Genomic DNA, 17,887 nt, shown 5'->3' with positions numbered 1-17,887 from the left:
TATAAATGTGAAAAGTTTTCTTATTCTTTTTTTTTTTTTTTTTTTAATTTGGGGTTGTTGTTGTTGTTTTTCAAAGACACTCATGGTGAAGCCTTTTTTTCTTTTTTAAATGAAGAAACCCTTTTTTGAAGTGACTAATCGTTCTGTAATTTCTCCTTTTTAAGGCCAGAATGCCAGAGTTTCTTAAAATGAGTTTCTTCTTCTGTAATCTATGTTTATCAACTAATGACAGGCTCTTAAAATTCATTTAGCAGTAAGAAGTTCCAGCGCAGTGTGCTATGTTCTAGTTAGAAGAATTCAGCTCAGCCAAATATATATAAATTGCTTATATGCCACAGGGAGAGGACATCTCTGGGAACGCTAAACTATGGAGCACAGATTTTTAACCACAAATACTTCTTCTCTTGGGGCGGCTGGTGAGCCAACTCTATTTGGCCACAGCCTCGTGGGCCCTGCCCAGGCCCCGTGGATAAGCACCCATTTTTCCAGACATCCTTCTCTCCCTCTGTGGCTCTTTCACAGCTGCCTTGCTGGCTGGATTCAAAAGCCTTACATCTCTAATTCTTTCACAAATTTTCTAAATAGGTTACTAGTTCATGTGCTGGATTTTCAGGCTCTCTTCGATTTGCCAGCTCAGTGTAACCCAAATCAGACTAGCCTGTGCGAGATGAATTCAATGAACATGGAAATTGCCTCCAAGTCCCTCCTGCCTCCAAGTGCATACACAGTCTCTCCCTGAGCTCCTGTTTTGGATTCCTCTTGAATTTGCAACCAAAGCCAGCTTCTTTGAGCGTACTAGCACTGCTGCCTTCCCCCTTCCTGCCTGTACCATCTCCGGAGATTTTCGAATCTTGAAGTCAACCCAACAGGCTTCTTTTCTGGTCATTTCTCATCAACTCAGATCTATAAATATTAATCACAATCCTCATATTTTAAAACCTCTTGGCGCATATTAACTATTTAGCCACATAAATCAATCGTCAGCTTATCTTAGTGGTCCTTCATACATTCCCAAGTTCCAGAACTTTCTATTTTAGCTACTGTTCTTCACTGTGTTTGCCACCAAAGTCATTTCATACCTTTTCAATCTACCAGGCCCATCTTTAGATGAGAGAACAGAAAGGGGAGGAGGGAGAGAGTGAATGAAGGAGAACAGAGAGAGGACAAAGAAAGATAAACAAATGAGAGAGATAAACCCGTGGGACTGGGAGGTCAGGGACCTGCTTCTGATTTTCCAACCAGTCTTGGGCATCCTGAGCAAGACACTTAATGTCTCTGAGGTTGGCTTGGTTTAGAGAGTATCTCTAGCATCTTCTTGCTGCAAACCTTATCCTCCCTACAGTAAGATCCAGTTTTCTCTCTTCATATCAGAAGATCTTTCTAGAATGATCCTCACGTAGCACAGAGTCTGCTTTGTACCCTTTCCTAAGTACTCATTAGTAGTCTTGCGCTAGGCTGCAAGGTAGGACTGCAAGATAATTGATCAAGATAGGGCCCCAGTCCTTGCTTCAAGACTCACTGGGAGATACAGGCTAGGTGGGCAGTCTTTTTCTTTTTTAAAGATTTATTTATTTACTTGAGAGAGAGGCAGAGTATGGGCATAGGGGGGCTGGGCAGAGAGAAGACTCCATGCTGATCAGGGAGCCCCAATGCAGGGCTTGATCTCATGACCCTGAGATCACCCCCCGAGCTGAAACCAGGTAACCAGCTCTTAACCAGCTGTGTCATGTGGGTGTAGTCTTTGTAGTACCTTTCTATGCAGCCCATTTATGGGTCAACTACCTTTCAGGGTGTACCTCTAAGTTATGTAGAAACCACACAGCCAGCCTAGGAGCACCTCCGGAAATCCTAACAGCATTGTTTGGTTTGCACCAGCTATTTCGAGAAGGTATCAGAGGCAGTGTTACTCCCTCCTCAGGAGTAACACTGGCAAGTAAGAGAATGGAGTCAGACAGGCCAGGGTTCAAATACTGGCCCCTGCAGGTGTTCAGTGTTCAAGCAGGTGCCTCCCCTCCCCTCCGTGAGATGCCCTCCTCTCACCTGGAAAGCAGAGAGGCTTGTGTGCACTTTCTCTGGTTGTTATCCAGAATAAAAGAGACAATGCTACAACATGCATCGCTCTGTACCTGACTCATAGTTAGTGTTCAATAAATGTGAGCTTTTATTATTACCATATTTCCTCCATTCTGAGACACCATCGATCGGAAGTCAAAGCATCAATTTAATAACTTCTCAGGGGGGAAAAACAATATATTAAACACACATTCCCATTTTAAGACATCTCAATTTCAACAATATTAAAAGGTGAAAAGAAATGTGTCTTAAAAATCAATGAAATGTGGTCTTATTATTGTCACATTTTGGAACCATTCTAAGTCATTTGCTTGTTTACTTGCCTTTTTCCTGTTTTGTCTGGCTTCCCACCCAGGAGATATATAAGTTCCATAAGAATAAAGAAATAGATCTTTCCTCAACACTATGCTCCCAGGGCCTAGTTTGGGTATTGAAAAAATATCTGTCTGATAAGATGATTTAACATTATCTTAATATGAGGGGGCTACTGATTAAGACCCCAATAATGTTGGCATGGTTTCCTATAATGGAACTCTTCCTCATATCCTTCAAAATCCATTGAACTTAGTTTCTCACCAGCCTTGGGGAGAAGGGTTTGTTTGTCTGAACATATATTTGTTGAAAATTGGTATTTTCCTTGAACAATACACACAGAAGGAATGAGGATGAAAGCAGACAAGTGCAGGGCACCCACCATGACCCCTGACACAGGGAAGCAGTCACGAGTCACACGTGAAAGTCAACACAATGCAATGGTAGGATGTGGGTCCTAGTCGGCTTAAAATAGGTTGCCAGTCTGAATGTCCTTAGTTTCAGCAGATATACACTACACAGTAATAACTATCTATTTACAGAATCCACTAAAATTTCTCCTTTCAATTTGCAAACAAGAAAAATAAACATTGAAGTAATCTCCCCAGTGCAAATGACTTCTAACTTCACATTCGGGAATCAAAAAAAAACATTAATTCAATCAGGTGAGAACCTACTATGTGTTGAGGGCGAGAAACAGTCTAGTATAATCTAGGATAAGGAACACACAGGAAGGAGACACCAGTATACATAGACCATTGTTCCATGTTACTTAGAAAGTACCACTGGCTCAGGGCTCTGGGCCCCAGGGTAAGAAGCAGGAATGATTTCGAAAAGGAGAGAATGTCAGTCCCATCAGACTGACTGGAAGTAGAGGGGTCTCTGATTTTGTGTCATTCCAGCCCTTTCAGATGATTCCCTGCGGCAGAAACCAAATCCTGGGTCAGGGATACCCATCAGACTCCAAGTGAAACTCTAGGGTCTTGTCAAAAATGAAATGGTTTCTCATGGAAAGGAAGTGAAAGGCACCTGGGTGGCTCAGTGGGTTAAAGCCTCTGCCTTAGGCTCAGGTTATGATCCCAGGGTCCTGGGATCGAGCCCCACATCAGGTTCTCTGCTAAGCCGGAGGCCTGCTTCCCTTCCTCTCTCTTTGCCTGCATCTCTGCCTACTTGTGATCCCTGTCTGTCAAATAAATAATTAAAATCTTAAAAAAAAGAAAGAAAGGAAGGAAGGAAGTGAAGTTTGCTCACTCAACTGCCTTTCAAGCGTTAGGGGGAGGTAATTACATAAGTAAAAGTTACTTTTAACTTATCATGAAATACTAATTCTCAAATACTTAACATAAACAAAAAATTGGGTCCACTTACCCCAATCATGAGGAACTTGTTGGGCAAGAGCCTATTGTGGGGTGTCCTCTTCTTTAATGAGTATGAGGATGATTCCTTTGAGTGCCAAGGAAGCAGCCACACTATCTGAACAAAAAAACAAGAGCAACTAAGAGGTGAAGAAAACCATAAGTCCAGCCTTTAATGGGTCAGGGCTAGATTGACCAAATGGGCATGATAAGTCCTAGGATGTCAGACCAGGCTTCACAAAGACTGGGTCAGGAAGTATTGTTGGAACTTGATGGCCCTGGATTGGCCTTCAAGCACGAGAAGAACTTCAATATTGGCAGAAAGGAATAAGGGCATTCCAGCCTTGGCCAGCACTGGAGCAACAAAGGGGCTAATCCAATATGGCACCAGTACACGGAGGTCAAGTTGGTGACAAAGAGGAAGATGTTGGCAGGAGCTCGTTCAAGGTGGATCCTGATTATACAAGGAGCCCAGAGTTGTGTTGTTTTGCTTTGCTTTGTTTCAATTGTATTGAGGATGAAAGTTTTGAGTAGAACAATGATATGATCAGCTGTGTGTCTCAGGAAGACTATTCCCGTGGTGCTGAAGTTCAGCTGGGAAAGATGAGAAACATGAGAAGGAAAGACAGTTATTGCAATAGTTCAGGCAATGGATGGCAGGGTCAGACCTCAGAGACTGAGGAGAAAGATGGCTGGGCCTTAGAGATGGACTGGATAAAGAGGAAGAGGTAGCACCCTGGCCTGCTAGATTATTAGAATGAAGACAGCCCCCCATATTCACCTAAAGGAATGTCCTGGAACACTCACAGCAGCCCTCTCCATGACGGCCACGTGGTAGTTACCCAACATCTGTGACACAACAGCATACCGTGTGGATGTAGGAAGGAAAGATCTCCAATGAAAGGATCAGCATGAGTGAATGCACAAAGAAAACTGTCCATACACTCACCAAAGAACCAGAATATATACTGTATCGTTCCATATGTGATAGGTTCAAAAGAGAGCAAAATGAATTTATGGTGTCTGAAGTTATGATTCGGGTTATACTTTGGTGGAGGTTCATGGAAGGTACTGATTCAGGGAACATGGGTACCCATAAGGGGAGCTGGTGTTCTAATTCCAAGTTCTGGTTACTTAGATGTGTTCACCATATGAAAATCCATCCAACTGTATGCGTATTATCTGTGTACACTTTTATGCAAGTACATGATACTTTACAAAAAAAATGAAATCATCTTTATCTGCAGTGTCTTCCATATGTAGGACATTAAAGCAATGTCAATAACAACACCACCACCTTCGATTTTGGAACGCTTATCCTCTGTGCTAGAAACCAGTAGGTGCTGACCACAACCTTGTGAGATCAGATTTAAACCTTAAGGACAAGAAAACAGAGGCCCTGAGATATTTAAATAATACCTAAATCCACCATCTTTCTTTAGAAACAGCCCCCTGCTTGGGCTGTGCCATGATTCCACAAGTGTCCCAAGAAATGTGACTGTAATGATTCTACTTGAGGCATTGATTCTGCTGGGTCCACATGACCCTACTTTTCCAGCATAAGCTGGATCTGTCACCCCCGTACTTCTGAACATTTGGGTTATCAATGAACAATTTCTGGGCTCCACATCGTACTTCTTGCCACAGTCCCAGACCTCTCCGGCATACACCTTCCTTATGACATTTTCAATCAAACAAATGAATTCAACCCAGAAAAGCAAACACATTTTGGCTAGAACAGTCATCTTTTTTAATCAGTTTTTGTGTTTCCTACATAAACCAGCAGCCCAGAGGTACTATTTCTGAAAGCATTTTGTAATGGAAGATTTTACCTGAGTACCATTTAGTATTATCGTTATTATCCCTGTTATTAATAATAATGATTTATAGAGCAGTTTGAGGAGGCAGTGCTATTTAAAAACTAGCAACACCAAGCCTGGATTTGATACTTAAGTCAGCAAATGTAATAGGAAGAGAAGAGGCAAGAGGAGAAATTAAAGAGACAGCTCTATCTTCAGACATCTACCTTCAGGGACCAAGGAGCAGGTAATATGAAGGAAAATTTCAGCAAAAATAGAGCCCAAGGACATTTTCTTGGGTTTCGAGGTCGCCATCGCAAGAGATGTGGTCTGCTGACACTCACAGAGCCCAGCCAAAAGCCAAAGCACCTTGAGGAATTCACTTCTGCAATGTCACCAACCCTGGAGAGTTTTCAGAGCAGATCTTGTGACCTTTGCAAGAATGCTGTGAGGCAGACAGGGGTGGACCAGCTTCCCATCTCTACCCCTACTGTGCCGGTAAAAGCACTAAAATTCAGGAGCACAGCATAACGCAAACACCTCACACAATCTGTACTGGCCACACTACCATGGAAAAGCACTTGGGCAGGAAAGTGATCCCTGGGGCCATCTTGCCATTTCTGACTAATAATGCTTTGGGGGAATTTTGTAAAGAATCAAAACTCCTGAGAGGCCCATTCCAGAACAGAGGGGAACCCAATAATGCATAATTTAAAGAATAAAACTCTCTGAAGAACTCATCATAGAAATGAAAGAACTTGGGTCTTCAGAATGATAGATTCTTTGGAGTGTTATAGAAGACAAGTAAGCCAAAAACTCTCACCTAGCATCCCGGTGAGTATCCAAACTAGCAAAGATAAAGTGAAAAAAAATCCTGAAAGCTCAAAGAAAAGAAAGGTGTTCTCTTCAATGGGACAGTAATCAGATTCACATCAGTTTTCCCCCTGTGAGGGAAAAGGTATTTCTATTATACACCCAGACAGCATACATATAAAGATACTAACATTTCTGCAAAGAATATTTTCTGCAAAACAAGAATGAAATTGAGAATACAGTTCAGCCAAATGAAAAAGAGATCCAAGAAAAATAGAAAGAAGTCCGGGAAATCCAAGGAAAAGTAGAAACTAATCCCGGAGGGGAATAAAATGAAATCTCGGGATGACAAATGCACAGCAAAAAGCAATCAGCGCACATGGAAACAGGAAGTCGGCGGGTACCGGAAATAACCTGTCCAAGAAGAAAGCAGATTCTGTCTTTTCATTGGTATAACAAAGCAGCTGCGAGTCCTTAGCGGGAATGTGAAGGCAGAATTTTCTCAGTCAGTAAGAAAAACTAAAGGAACCCCCTGGAAAAACAAAAACATGCAGTTGGCCTTTGAATAACATGGGGATTAGGGGTGCCGACCCCCCTCGCGCATTTGAAAATACAGGTGTAACTTCTCCCTGACTCCCCAAAAGCTTAATCTCTAATAGCCTATTGTTGACCAGAAGCCTTGCCGGTCACATAAACATGCATTTTGTATATTATATGCGTTATATACTGTATTCTTAATAAAGTAAGTTAGAGAAAAGAAAATGTTATTAAGAAAATCATCAGGAAGAGAGAACATATTTATAATACTGTTCCATGCTTATTAAAAAAAAATCCGCATATAAGTGGCCAGGCACAGATAAAACCCATGATATTAAGGGGAAATTGCATGAAAGGCCTGGACTGACCACGAAAAACTGAAATGCAGGAAATCAGTGGGTGCAAGTAAAGAAAGAAAGTTGTTCTGTTTTCCCACGTCCCTTCGAGCGGTGAGTTTGGAGGCTCAGCCTTGCACTTCCTTCCTTGAGTCCAGCCAGACCACGTGACCGTGGCCGGGGCCGGGAGGGGCACTGAGAGGCCAGAACTTACCGGCTTAGTCTGAGCAGGAGGTCTGAGGTCACGGACTAGGCTCAAACCTTGCCTCCGCCACTTACTAGCTCCGGGGCCTTGGAAAACTTACTTAACCTCTCTGTGCCTCAGTTCTCTCCTCTGTAAACATCACCTGCCTCATAAGACCGATACAGAGATAAAATAAGCTAATCTATGTAATGTATTTAGAATGGTAATTCACTTCTAATAAGCATGCAAATAGCACCTGTCTTTATTGTTGCTGCAATACTAAAATATAGAAAGAAGAGTTGAGTTCTGATGTAAAGGCTATTATTAAAATTAGCTTCGACAAAACACAGAAGACAAAAACAGAATTAAATATCACAAAATAAACATAAAAATTGAGCAGAGAAAAACAAAGATATAGTTCACACAATGGGAGGCAGGAGAGAGATGTTGCAGGATGAATGGGGATGCTAATTCCTTTACCTAAGATGGAAGTTTCTACGTACTGTACAAACTCAACAGATGAAGCAATAAAGAGTTTTAACCATAAGTATATAATTTAAAATGATTTAATTAATAAATTCATTTTAATTCTTTTAAATTTATTAATTTTTCATTGATTATAATTATTTATTTTATCTACATATTATATATACTTATATATAATTTATATCCTACTTATGGTTAATTATAATTATAGTGAATAATCCATTAACTTAAATATAATTTAAAGTACCAAAGCAGGGCGCCTGGGTGGCTCAGTGGGTTAAGCCGCTGCCTTCGGCTCAGGTCATGATCTCAGGGTCCTGGGATCGAGGCCCGCATCGGGCTCTCTGCTCAGCAGGGAGCCTGCTTCCCTCTCTCTCTCTCTCTGCCTGCCTCTCCGTCTACTTGTGATCTCTCTCTGTCAAATAAATAAATAAAATCTTTAAAAAAAAAATAAAAATAAAGTACCAAAGCAAACACTAAACATGATATTTACAAAGTCAGAAAAGCAGGCGGTGGAGAAGGAAGGTGAAGCAGGAGGTAAGTAATGACTGTTGACCTTTGTAGGGTGCTTAGCATGGGTCAGGTGCTGTGCTAATTGCTCTACATATAGCATCTCAGTTAATCCTGTAACAACCCTGCAAGTTAAATACCATTGTTATGATGATGACCATTTCACAGACATTTGAGGGAGGGAGAGACTGGGTACCTTGCCTGGATCTCCAGACTAGTCAGAGGAGAGCAGCCCTTACTTAGTCTCTGCTTTCTGCCACCTCTAAGAGCTCGTACTCCACAGTAGGTGGTGGGAAGGCAGTGAGAGGGGTTTACAGATATGATTTGGTGGCAGAGGAAAAATTAACCACTCTAGTGACTTGAACAGTGTCCCACGAAAATACATCTACCCAGAACCTCTGAAAGTGACCCTATTTGGAAGTAGGGTCTCTGCAAATATAATTAAGATGAGGTCATACTAGAGATGGATAGGTCCTAAATCCCAGGACTGGTGCCCTCCTAAGAAGGGGAGGAGAAGGGGCACCTGGGTGGCTCAGTCAGTTAATTAATTGTCTGCCTTTGGTTCGGGTGATGATCTCAGGGTCCTGGGATGCAACCCAGCTTCTGGCTCTGTGCTCAGCAGGGAATCTAGTTCTCCCTCTCCCTCAGCCCCACTCCTCTCCTCATGCTCTCTCTCAAATAAATAAATAAAATCTTTTAAAAATAAATAAAATAATAAAAGGAATATGAGGTGATTTGAGAAGAAGGAAAAGGAGGAGGAGGAGGAGAAAAGGGAGGAGGGGAGGGGGAGGAAAAGGAGGAGGGGAGGAGGAGGAGGAAGAGAGGGAGGAGCAGGGGGAGGGGGGGAGAGAGGGGGGAGGGAAGTGAGGGGGGGGGGAGGGGGAGGAGGAGGAGAAACAACACCAGGACTAACAGGGAAGAAGTCCACATGACAAGAGGGGCAGAGATGGGAGCAGCACAGCTAGCTACAAACTGAGAACAGAGATTGCTGGAAGCCATCAGAAGCTAACAAGAGGCAAGGAAAGATTGTTCCCTACAGCCTCATAGGGAGTGTGGCTTCACCAGCACCTTGATCTCATACTCACGACCTGCAGAACTATGAAAGAGGACATTTCTGTTTTCATGGCCACCTGATTTGTGGTAATTTGCTATAGCAGCCTTGGGAGACCAAGACAATTAACCCAAACCTCAAAATAGAAATGGTTAAAATCATTGGAAAAAAGGAGAACTGGGCCCTACCGCTTTCTCTACTTTTTGCTTTTTAAAAAAACTATGATGAGCTGTCTTCTGTGGTACGCAGAACACCACAACCCATCCCCCTGGTGCTCACATGACCATGTAATTCCCTCCTTTTGAGTGTGAGTAGAACCTATGCCTCCCTTCTAACCACCAGAATACAGCAGGTAGGGGGTGTATATCTCTGTGATAGTATCATTTAAGACTGTCACATCCATCTTCTAGACTCTCTCTCTTACTGGCTTTGAGGAAGCAGATGGTCATGTTGGGGAGACCCAAATAACAAGGAACAGAGGGAAATCTCAGGCCAACAACTATCTAGGAGCTGAGACTGGTCTCTGACCCACAACCAGCCAGAAACCAAGGTCCCTAGTCCAAAGGGCCGAAAGGTATGGAATTCTGTCAACAACCCCATGAGCTTGGAGCCATTGCTTTCCCCAGTCCAGCCTCAGCAGAAATCACCTCCCCCATCAAACCCCTCCGTCACTGCCTCGTGAGACCCTGAATCCGAGGACTCAGCCAAGCTGTGGGCATAAACCCCGGATCCACAGAACCTCATAAAATGAAGGTAACAAAGGCATGTTGTTTCAAGCCCCTCGATTTGCGGTAACATTGTTATGCATCAATCGATAACTAATATTCTCCTATAAATAAAAAAAGTAATAATACTAATACTCTGAAGGTTTTTTTTCTTTTAACTAGCAATGGTGTGCTATAATTAAAAATTAAAACAAATTATTCTGATGGTCAGTTGGGTTTGGGAACAACTTTCCCCATGAAACCAACAGGGAAACCAAAATATAGAGAGGGGGAGTGACAGGGACAGGTTTACCCAGGCCATTAAGAAACTGAAATGTCACTAAAGCACACGTGTCTCCATTGACTGCACACTCTGTCGCGGCTGCCCGCAGAATGACAACTGGAATAAATGGAGAAAAAGTAGCAAAGAGCAAGACACTTGCTCCAATCAAGGGCAAAGACCCAGTTTTGCCTTAGATTATGTTCCAGGCAAGCTCTGTTCCTAACATCACCCCCAGTTCCTGGGAGGGTAAACGTATGAAACAAGCACTTATTAGACATTTTTTTTTTTTTGACAGCTGCTCCCTTTGCAATTACTATGCTATAATTTTTTTTTCTTCTGAATGGCTCCAGATTTGTTTTTGTCTGAGCTGAGGTGGAAAATTGAGAAATAACAGATTCAACAATAATTGACTTTATTAGGAATATGAATGTATTACACACGCTGTATATTAAAAACCCATTGCTTTTATATAGGCCTCGCATGCTGTATGCTACTTTTATGGCTCCCTGGTCTCTGGTGTTCCCCCTTCTTTACGGTTCCCATCAGCTTTATGTTCCTCATTCCCTGTCATCCCAAGGAAATAAATGGTTAAAAATCTAAGTGCTCATCAGACACAAGCCAGAGTTCATAAATGAAAGTGGGCAGGCTTGGGTAATTTAAGATATTGCTGTGAGCTGGTGTTGCCAAAAAAAACGATGCACTTATTGAACCATAAACAAAAGCAATTAAGATGGGCTGTTGATTACTTTGGAGAAAAGTTCCCCAATAGCGAAAAGAAGCGGGGCCATGGAGGGAGTCTCATTTGCATAAGCATCTCTGGATTCCTGGGATGTCTGGGGAGGGTTGCAGGAGTCCCTTGGGCGGAAGGATCCTGGCAGTCTCCTGGGAAGAATCCCGAGAAAGCCCCTGGAATGTTCTGCACAAGGAATCACAACTAGAGGCAAAGAAGAGCAAGGAAGGTTGACTGTGTCTTTATAGCAGAGCCAGGAAGGACAGAAGGACGTCCCTCTGAAGGCGTCTGAAAGCAGAAGACATGTGGCAAACCAGAGCTGGACTGTCATGCTGCTGAATTCTACCTGGCTGACCACTGCCTCAGCCCAAAGTTCGAGAGCTCCTTGGAGAAGGCAACGAGCTCAGGGAGGACAAGACCTCCTGGTGCTACCTTTAATGGCTGGACCCTCGCAGGCAGAACAAAATGCAGCTCTGATATGGGACGCTGAGCAACAGAAGCCTGGGTGGAGAGCTGCCAGAGCACCTGCTGATGCTCGGCTGCAGAAGCAACAAGAACCACAGAAGCAAGAATGTATCCAAGCTGCCAAAGAGGCGGGGCTGGTTAGAAACCTGGAAACAAAACCAGGTGCCTGGTCCTGACACACGCATAGCAGTGGCCGATGCCAGAGCCACTCAGCTCCAAGCCCTCAGCCACGCCCAAGGCTGGAGCAGAACTCCCGAGATCACCCCTGAAATCTGTGAACACTCTGGTCATATTCGCGTCTCTTCCTAGAAGTAGAAATTCTCCACCAGTTTTGGAGAATTGTACCTAAAAATCCGCAAGAATGAGGCACATGGTTGATGCTCGACTATTGTTTACAGGGAAAAAGAGAGAGAAGGGAGAATGAATGGATGAACAGATGGAGGGAATGCGTCACTGGGACAGAAGCTAAGGTCAGGACTGACATTTAGAGTCGCCTTGAGAAGGCAGAGTGGGTGGAAGGAGTACGTCAGGGCAAAGCACCCTGAGACACATCTTAAGCAGTGAGCAGGAGCAAGACAGGCAGGAGAAGAAAAATGAGCTTCCAGCCAGACAGATGATGTTGGGTCAACTCAACCCTTCCCCTCCTGTCTGGAGAAACTCTGCGGGCACACTTTACAGCATGCCGATCAGTCCTGGCAGGCAGTGACTGGCATCTGCGGGCCCAGCACCGATGAGAAGACTGACATTCAGGCAGACAGGTCCAAATGTCACCGGCCAAAGGCCAGAGCACCTGGCAGGCTGGCTGGGGCCACTCAGACAGGTGAGGTGACGGTTGGACCAATGCAATCACCCTGAGTAATGGTTTGAAATTCACCAGCAGTGGCCAATCCCTTCAACCAGGAGACATATCTGTGTTGGTGTGGATGAGGTGATAAATGTGTGGGAACCCAGGGAAAGGAAACTAATGTGTGGAGACCGCCTACTTTACGCCAGGCTTTCCATTAAGGGCTTACCACCAAGCTTGCGGAGTAGTCAGCAGAACTTAAGTAGGGGTTATTAGCTCTATTTTCCTGATAAAGAACCTCAGGATCCAATAAAGTAAATGCTCTTTAAAAATTCACACAGGTGGGGCGCCTGGGTGGCTCAGTGGGTTAAGCCGCTGCCTTTGGCTCAGGTCATGATCTCAGAGTCCTGGGATCGAGCCCCACATCGGGCTTTCTGCTCAGCAGGGAGCCTGCTTCCTCCTCTCTCTCTGCCTGCCTCTCTGCCTACTTGTGATCTCTCTCTGTCAAATAAATAAATAAAAAATCTTTAAAAAAAAAAAAATTCACACAGGTGATAAGAGATAGACCCAGGATCGAATCTGGATTGCCTGAGCCCTGGCAGTCTTGTTCTTTCTACTAACTCTACGCTTTTGACATCGGCACCAAAAGGCAGAGATAGGCAAACAAGGTGAACTGTTTTCCAAGGCAAAGAGGCAGAGGTAGAGAGACTTTAAAAATGTTTTTCTGCATATTGCTGTTGCCATTCTGCAAATACCAGAGAAATAATTCAGGAGGCAGATGGAGAATAAGATGGTAGGCAAAAGTAGCAAGAAGAGAAAGAAGTATCATTTCTGCATTGGACGTGTATTCACCCAGAATGCCACGATAGATAAGATGGAGGCTGAGAAGAGGCATTGTTTCTGGCAGGACCAGGGTCCCAGAGCAGACTCCCAAGTGTCCCCGGGAAGGTAATGGAGGTTATGTACAGGAGCATAGGAAACTCTGATACACTGGGCTAAGTGAGGCAAAAATGGTAAAGGACTCGGTGACCCAGGATTCATTCAACAAACATCACTGAGCATTGTATCAGCTGCCCTCATTTCAGGCTACAAAAGCCCGTGGGAGGAAGTCCTGTCCACACAGCTTCCAGAACCCAAGAGGAGGACAGACACATGGGAAGACGAGGTCATACAATGATGCTCTCTTTAGGGAAACATACTTCCAAGACCAAGTTTGTAGGATTCTGTGAATTAATTCATTAAGTCAATAAACATCTATTGAGTGGTTCCGTTAGGACAGACCAGTGTAGGTTCTAGGGTAGATGAGTGAACAAAACAGATGATCAAGTCTCTAGTCTCCTTTGCTTGTATTCTAGGAAATTATATTCTGTCTATATCTAGCCTTACCACATTTCTTCTCCATGGGTCTATCAGAACAGACCTTGTAGTTCCCACCTCTGAGAAGTGGGTGATGGGGATTCAGAGTAGGGTTTTTAGGCATGGGAAGCCTTCAGCTGAAGTCCCAGATTATCACATCCTAACTAAGAGATCCTTTAAAACCAATAAGCCACAAGGGCTTTTTCTCCTTCATAATACTGGCGACAATGATCTTTTCCTTGAAGTGACTTTAGGAGAGTTAATTTGACTAGGCTCACATCATCTAGCCTGATGCATGGACACTGAAAATAGAAGTCTCTTTTCCCCTTTGAGACCTCTTTCTCCCCCAGCCCTGAGTTGCTATATGAAACTGTAAACCACACATCCCTGCTCAGACATCCGCATTAATTGGAAAAACTCTTATGTTATACCATCACAGCACATAGGAAACCCCAAATCATTAACTGTGGAAGAGAGGGACAAAGGAAGGGGGGAAGCAGAGAAAGGAAAGCCAAAATAAAGTACTTCTCCAGTCAGAGACAGTGAACACGCTCCCCTTCACTGGGAGTGTCGTCTAGTAGAGCAGGAGGAAATACTTCAGGGAGAATTTTAGGAAGGTCCTATCTGTAGGTCATGTTGAGACATTAGGGCTAAGAAAAAGGAAGCCCCAGTATTGTCCGGGTTCTGATCTGGGTTACCAGGTAGAGAACAGTGTTACCTAGAAAGACTCAGTAGGAGGGAGGCAGAGTTATGGGCTGCTGCTTTGTTCAACTCGGTGTTTCTGACGGGCGTTCAGGAGGTGAGAGCATGTAGGAGCTACATATAAGACCCTCTACTTGACGGAAGTCTAGGCAGGAGAGCCAGATGTGGGAGTCATTGGAATGGGGGTGATGTCTGTTGCCCAGAGAATAAATGAGATGACTTGGCAGGGCGAGCTCGCAGAGCGAGAGGAGAGCATTGAGAGGAGAGGCACAAGGATGTTGCTGTTTAAACTCAGACACAGAAGTAAAGTCAATGACATGACTACAGAGCAGGAAGCAGAGCTGGAGGCTGAGAAACTCTGGAACTGAACCGGTCCACCAAATGGGATTCCATGTTGGCATCAGGACCAAGGACAGAAAACCATGCCAAGTCCTCTCCCCTCACCCCCAAGAGGCAGAGTGGGCTCACCAGTAGTTCCCTAGGACAGACCCTTCTCCAGAGGTAGAGAGAGAGGGATCTGCACATTATAAAAGTGGCCACTAACTTTACCAGAAGAAATGCCACCATGGAGGAGTCCCAGCCCCAGAATGTCAGGGGATTAGGGCAGCAGTGGCCAAGGGCATACACAAGATGGATGGCTCTGGAGAGTATTTATTGGGTTTCCTGGGATCGTCTGGACAGTTCATCCTTCCCCTCCTCTGTGAGGTAGAAATGCTTTAGAAAGAAATCTTCCACAGTTATAAATTCTCTGGGTTCCTTCTTACCCAGTCAGGCAAGATTGATGGGCTGAGCTGGTTGACATAGAAGCAATTGGGAATATCATTATTTGCCTTGTATTTATCTGCATTTTGTTAATGGCTTTGTTCTTGATCAGAGCGGCTACTAAACTAGGGGAAATGTTTATTACACTCAAAGTTTTCCTATGATGAATTATGTGGGAGTCACAGAATAGCCAACGCACACAGAGAGAAGAAAACATTTCCTTGCTTTTTTCTTTTCTTTCTTTTTTTTTTTTCTGCTTCTGATCCCAACAGCACAGGCCTCCTGCATACTTGGGACCAAACCAACTCAATTTTTCATATTCTGCTTTGTCATCTGATTGATTTAATGCTTCTTGTGGTCAGACTTTGCAGAGAAAAAGAACACGCATACAATTTCTCTCTCTGGCATGTGCTCTTTCTTGCTTTTTTTTTTTTTTTTTTTTTTTTTTACGGGCAATTTCATAAAATCACAGGGCTGGGAAGGACCTTTATGTGCATTTTTTCCTAACTCTTCACTGTACAGAAGCACTTGGGAGAAAAAAAGAGACAGAAAGAAGTAACTTTTTTGAGATCTTTCACAGATCAGGCTGTGTGCTCTGAGGCTTCACTTAGATTAGCCTATTTTATCTTCATGATACTTTCTTAGCCCTACACTGAAGATACAGTACGTTAAGGCTTGGAGAATTAGACCACAGGCTGACAAACTACTGCCCATGGCCGGAATCAAGCCCACTTGCTGCTTGTGTAAATCAAGTTTTCTTGGAACACAACCATACTCACTTATTCGTTTCTGGATCATCTATGGCTCCTCAAGCTACAATGGCAGAGTTGAGTGGTTGCAACCAAGACCCTTCTGCCCACAAAGCCTAAATTATTTACTATCTTGCCCTTTAGAAAATTGGCTAACCCCTGGTAGTCAAAAACTGCCCTGGTCACAGATAGGATGTGACTATGTTTAGTAAACCCCCTTCGGTTCTGACGGACTCCAAACCCTCTGTCTGTCTTCCCTAGTACTGCTATCCTGTTCACAGTATCTGCCTCATGGAGGACAGACCAATTCAGGTGGCCCCTCGGAGCTCCTCATCCAAAAACACACCTACCTACCCATGTACAAACCAGAAAGGTTTCCTGTAGCAAATTACAGGCAGTGGTAAGGACGGACATGCTTGGAAGGCATTTGAAAAATAGGGATTTAGGTTGTTCCTCACCCTTCACCGCATAGTGGATTTCCTTTTCTGTCCTGCACAAAGGAAACCAGAATGGGTATTAGTTTAATATCACTTAGTAAGAATATTAATAGCCTTTATTACTGTGTTTATCAGGAAAGACTTCCTAGAAGAGGCAGAATTTGATATAAGTTTTTCATATCACAGGTCACGTAAGTTTCTTTAAAAGCTTCTAAAGGAAATGAGAAGAGTAAAAAAAAAACAATTTTGAAGACCGTCAACCACTCAGAAAGGTGATGCGAAGGTGGGCAAGCAAAGGTGACAGTATTAGGAGAAGACATTTACAAGACGTTCTTCCAATCTGAGCAACCCTTGAAACGGAAGAAAGGAGGAACCCTAAAATGTGAAGTGACTCACCCAGGATCTCCTAGTTAGCAAGACAGGATTTGAATTTGGGTCTGGATGCAAAATCCACTCAGTTTCCCACATGCCACTTTTTAAATGAAGCTAGCCAGTGAAGAAGTAAGTTTCAAAATAGATCCGAAAGGTAGTGTTCATGGTTTCACAGAATTAGCTTTCTGAGAGATGAAGTAAACTTGAGTGAACAGAAACCAACCAAGGGTAGATATTTCTTATCTGAAGAGAAATCTGAAGATGAGAGAAAAGGGGAGTGTAGCAAAGAGAGAGTCTGGGGAGGGAAGGATGGAGGGAATGGAAGTGGAGAGGAAAACCTTTACGTGGAGGCTCTCGAGCCCCAGAGACCTGTGGGGACAAGTCAAATCTCAGAGGAGACCCAAGAGAGACCACATGAGCTCCATCCATGAAGGCCAAGTCGACAAGGCATCAAAAGAGCAACACGTCTGACCTTAGGGCTCTCATCTGAGATGTGATCTCTATAGTTAAAAGGTCTGATTAATCAGGGAATTCTAAAACATCAGGCAAAGAAAGGAGTTATGGGTCACCTGGTCTGGTCTTCCATCCATCCTGATGCCTCTCTCCAACACCCGCCACTGGGGATGCCCAGACCCCACGTGATCATCCCTAGTGGAACCTAAAGCCCACAGCACCAGGCAGCTCAAGTAAGGCAGGTGACTTCCCTGTGACTTAAACTAATCGATCCCAATTATCCCACTGGGAGATGATCAGGATACACATCACTACTGTCCTGTGTAAAATTTCTTTTTTTTTTTTTTAAGATTTTATTTATTTATTTGACAGATAGATCACAAGTAGGCAGAGAGGCAGGCAGAGAGAGAGGAAGGGAAGCAGGCTCCCTGCTGAGCAGAGAGCCCAATGCGGGGCTAGATCCCAGGACCTTGGGATCATGACCTGAGCCGAAGGCAGAGGCTTTAACCCACTGAGCCACCCAGGCGCCCCCTGTGTAAAATTTCTTAAAGGACAAAAAGACAGCAGATACCCTAATGACTGTCTTCCTGAGATAAACATAAAAATCATTATGTACAGATCCTACCATGTACAGA

Source organism: Lutra lutra, chromosome 17, assembly GCF_902655055.1.
Source record: "Lutra lutra chromosome 17, mLutLut1.2, whole genome shotgun sequence".
Lineage (NCBI taxonomy): Eukaryota > Metazoa > Chordata > Mammalia > Carnivora > Mustelidae > Lutra > Lutra lutra.
Note: the sequence above shows the minus strand (reverse complement) of the source record.